This window comes from Nannospalax galili, unplaced genomic scaffold (assembly GCF_000622305.1).
Source record: "Nannospalax galili isolate Female #2095 unplaced genomic scaffold, S.galili_v1.0 scaffold2707, whole genome shotgun sequence".
NCBI lineage: Eukaryota > Metazoa > Chordata > Mammalia > Rodentia > Spalacidae > Nannospalax > Nannospalax galili.
In genome coordinates this window covers 20,426-25,700 of record NW_008355480.1, presented here as the reverse complement: position 1 = coordinate 25,700, position 5,275 = coordinate 20,426, and positions in this window count along the sequence as shown.

Genomic DNA, 5,275 nt, shown 5'->3' with positions numbered 1-5,275 from the left:
ATTTTAATAACTTTAAAATCAAAGTACTCAGACATCAGATGCCCAGGAAATAAGGTCAAGATCAACAAATGAGACCTCATTAAACTAAAAAGCTTCTGTACATCAAAAGAAGCAACCAAAGAATCGAAGAGAATATCCACAGGCTGGGGGAAAATCTTCACCAGCAACACTTCTGACAGAGGTTTAACATCCAGAATATGTAATGAACTAAAAAAAAAAAAAAAATCAAGAAAGGAAGTAACCCAATTAAAAGATGGGCTAAGGAACTGCACAGAGAGTTTTGAAAAGAAGAAATAAGTGTGGCTTTTAAAGATGGCATTTTAAAGGGGGTTCAACATCACTAGTAATTAGGGAAATGCAAATTAAAACCACTTTAAGATTTCATCTTACCCCAGTCAGACTGGCTAAGATCAAGAGAACAAATGATACCAAATGTTGGAGAGGATGTGGGGAAAGGAGAATGCTCATCCACTGCTGGTGGGACTGCAAACATGTTCAATCCCTATGGAAAGCAGTATAGAGAACTCTTAAAAAACTACAAATGAACCTAGCATTTGACCCAGTTATATCACTCCTTGGCATATACCCAAAAAACTCACCCATGTACATCCATGTTTCTGCTATTTTCACAATAGCCAAGAGATGGAAGCAACCTAAGTGTCCCTCAACTGACGAGTGGATGATGAAAATGTAGTTCATTTATACGATGGAATTTTAGTCAGCAGTAAAGAAAGATGAAATCATGAAATTTGCAGGTAAGTAGATGGGACTAGAAACTGTTATACTAAATGAAGTAACACAGACTCAGAACAAAAAGACGTATGTCTCCCTCATATGTAGATCCTGGAACCAAAACCTGATAGGTGATTATGTAACTAGACATAACTACAGGAACCAAGATAATGAAAAAGAACTGGGGATAAAGGAAAAGAAAGAATCTGAAAGAGAAGAACAGTATGAAACAGGTGTTAATAAGGGAGCTATGGGTTAAAATTGGGTTATTTTAAGGGGAGGGAGGAGGGAAGGTTATACAAGGATTCTAGGGGATAAAGGGAAAGGAGATCAAGAAAGGTAGGACCATAGGAGAAGGGTATTATTAAGGGAGAAATGGGGAAAATGGGGGCACCTTAAATGGGGAAACCATGGTGGAAGGGCTAGACAATGTGAGAGATAAATAATGCATAGCCAGTTTTTACAAAACCAGAGGGAACCATATCAGTTCAACAACCTGACAAATTATACATACAACTAGATCAAAAATAAAATATATGTCTAGGGAAGGTTTATCTGAGAACATTTGGTCTTTGCCCAAGCTTTATCTGTATGGCACATGGTAATTAAAAGTATCAGACTGGTGGAACTAAACTTCTTGGATGTTTAACAGACATACTTTGAGGCCTATACTAATTTGGTCAGAGGGACATAAAGGACAGTTTTTGCTACTTGCCCTCCTAGGTCGACTAAGTTCCAGAGGACTATGAGAATCTCTCAAAATATCCTGTAACTGTGGTGAGTCACCTGTCTTCATGATTAAGGAGGCCGTGGAGACCCCACCAGATGGACTTGAACCAGTGTCCAGTCTACAAAGAGGAGGGTCAACATCCAAAAAGAAATTATAACCAAAGATTAAAGGGTTCAATATAATTTTTAAGAGTCCATATGTATAGAAAGGCTACATAACAAGAAACAATGCCAGACAGGAGATACCTTCCTTTGAGTTACTGGCCAGGGTGGCCCAAAAGGCTCCCAGACAGGAACCCAACATAGAAGTGGGAAAATGAATAGCAGACCCCAATCTTACCTAAAGGAATATTGACAACTGATCACTGCTAGATGAGGAACAGCTGATCTTCCTAAAACAAGGATTTCTAGATAGGCTGGCTAGATTCAAGGGATGGACAAGCACTGGAGAATGGCTGGGGACCCCCACAACAGAGTGAACAGTAACAGGGATGACAGAATATATGGGCTCCAGTGGGGGTGGGGGGCTATGGGAGGGTGCCATTTGGGAAGTGGGTATATAGATGAATCAGATTGTTTGGGATATTCTGTATGATATACACACAAAAAATCAGCAAATAAAAAATGTCTTATATTTGAGGAGGAAACATAAAAATTTACTTCATGTTAACTAGTAGAGGTGATAAACATTACCATTAAAATCTACCTGATGAGTTTATACTAATACTCAGGTGCCAAGAATCTGAGTGTAACTGACTGTGACTAGTAATAATCAGATACGCAGAGATTAGAGATGCATGTGCAAACATCTAAGTGTTAGTAACATTAAAAATGAGTCTTTCTGTTTGAAACAGCATATTTTAAAATGAAATGAGATCTTTTTTAAAGGTTAAAAACTCATTCAATTTTATGTCTTATAGGGTTTATACTGAGTTCAATATTGTACAATTGTATTAATTCAACTTTAAACCTAAAAATTTACAGACACTTTTGAAAAAGATGTACCCTTGCTCTGGAAATTGTTATTGAATATGTTAAAGCTGTAATAAAATGCTTTTTCTAATCATGAGGTTATTAAATTTAAAAATTTTAATTTAATTTAAAAAAAAGAATGCAGGCAAGCACAGGCTAGAGGATCTGGGCAGTAAACAGTGTATCTCCATGTCTGTGCTTCAGTTCCTATCTTCAGATGGTTCCTGCCGTGAGTTCCTTCCCTAGCTTCCCTCCATCAAGGACTGTGCTTTAAGCTGAAATAACCCCTCCCCCCCAAAAAAGAACATATATAATTTTGAATACTGACCACTGACCACTGAAGAGATATTTCTTCTTTTGAGCCATTTTATGATGTTCACTGGTGCTATCAGTTCATTTCTAACATGTCTGATTATGAATTCCATGATGAAAGCAGCTGCAGATAAAATCTATACAGCAAAATGCATTGACTGTGAGAGAATGCCCAAATGTTATGTCACTGATGATTATGTGTTAAAGAATTCGTTTTGAATGTTCTCTGTATGAGTTTTAAAATTTTATAGCATGCTTTGTAAACCTTCCAATATAATAATAAACCATCAAGCATCAATATTTTCCAATGTAGAGATTCATAGTTGCATTTCTGACAGAGTCCAGCTGAGTTCTATCCAGATACTATATGTCCTATAGTAACTGCAGTGTTTGGTAACTGATGGTAAAGGTGATGCTGAAATCTCAAGTTCTATCCTGCAAATAAAAACATATTGATCTGCATTCTTTCTGGTTTTGCCTTATTTGCATGTTTTAAAATGTCAAATTAAAACCTGGGCAAGGGCCAGTCAAAGAATTCTGTATCATCGAAAAAGCAAGAAGAATCTGAATGGGTATTCAATACTTACTAATCACAAAGGATGTTTTAACATTTTAATATTAAGACATTAGAGAAATCTATGCTGATGTTGCGCAAAACTCCTCCTACAATCTGATACCCTCTAATAATGTACTGTAGATCATTAGTCTTTGAACATTTGGTAGTGACAATAGTACTTTTTTCATTTACAATAGTATGTACATACACACAAATAAGGAAATCCACACAGTTACTTGGATCTAAATCTCATTCATTTTTACTTCATTAATATGTAGTTTACATTTACTCAACGTTCTTCATGCATGTAGTACATTCTTGGTATCATGATAGCTGTTAAGACATTGTTTAAAAAATGCCTCAAAGGGTAAGAAGGAGTTTGGGAACCCCCACCTCTAACTGTGAAACTATGGACATCTGATGACCATTAGAGGAAGGAAAGTCACTTTTCTTTAATTATGAGGTTCCACTGGATGGTCCCACACCCAGAAGTATATGGATAGCACAAATTTAAGTTGATGGGTTATTATACTTTTTAAGTATACACAATTTTGGGGAGGTGAGGAGGTAGAATAGATCTGGATGAGTCAGGAGAGGAGTTGGTGAATATGATCAAAATGTGAGTTCTGAAATTTTCAATGAAAACAAAAATACATTTATGCAAAAAGAATTCCAAGGTTAGGTATGGCACTGATTCCTATAATACCAGGAATTTTGCAGTAGAGGCAGGAGGATGAAGATTTCAAGGTCATCTTTGATTACAAACATAGATTGATATAAGCCTGGGCTGCAGGAGACCCTGTCTCAAAACCAAAACAAAAACTAAAAGCTTCCAACTTAACAACGTATTAGTTTACATGGTTGTTTTTTTATCATTCATTTCTATAACATCTTTAAGTAAAAATTAGATCCATTCACTTTTCCAACATTTCATTCAGAAATCATTCATACATAGGAAGTTTCCAGTTTGGGCTTAAATGTCAAAAGTTTTAACATTTGATTTTTTATTGGATTTTTTCAAATTCCATACAATACATCTTAATCATATTTAAACCCCCTCCTGCTCCTCCATACTCCAGACTAGATTTAATGCATTCTCTTATGTATGTTAAGGCCTACTGAGCAAAAATTGTGTCCCCAAAGTCCCTCAGGGTGAGTCCATTCACTGGAGCCTGGCTAACTGATCTAACGTCGCTCCCTTAAAGAAAACCATCTCTCACTTTCCCAGTAGTCTCTTGTTGTCAATAGTTCCTCAACTAAGGTTATAGCTTCTTACCATTTCCTCACTTCTATGCTATATTTCTATCTGATTTGAGCTTACATGGGTCTTGTACATGCTTTCCCCATTGTTACATGCTCATACAAGCAACTTCCCAGCTGTTGGGAAAACTATATTTTCTTATGGTCATCCACCTCTCATGCTATTACCATCTTTCCACCGTCTCTTCCATAATGGTCCTGATCCCTAGATGGCAGAGATTTGATATAGGTCCCTTACCGTGGACAAGCACTCTGCAGTCTCTTTTTCTCTATACTTGGCCAGCTGTGACTTTCTGGGCTAACTGCCACCTATTGCATAAAACTTCCCTGGTAAGAGTTGCGAGATGCATTAATATTCTTCCTACCTGCTGTTCTACCATGTTCCTTGAGCCTTAGCAGTAGAGGTTTAAGGTACATTTGTCTGTAAATATAAAGATATATATTTAGAATAAAGTAAGAAATTACTTAGATTAGGGATGTGACAAAAGTAGGTTTTTCTGGAACTATAACCTCCCCAGCCATGTGCATTTGGCTATGTTTATATAGTATCACACATGAGTTCCCTCCCATTGAGTGGGCCATAAGTACAATTAGACAGCTGTTGATTACTCCCCAAAATAAAACTACCTCTACTCCACCTATAAGAATAATTTGCTGGGCCAGTCACTGTTTTGTTAGACGTTATACCTAGGTAAGAACATGAATTGATTTCTC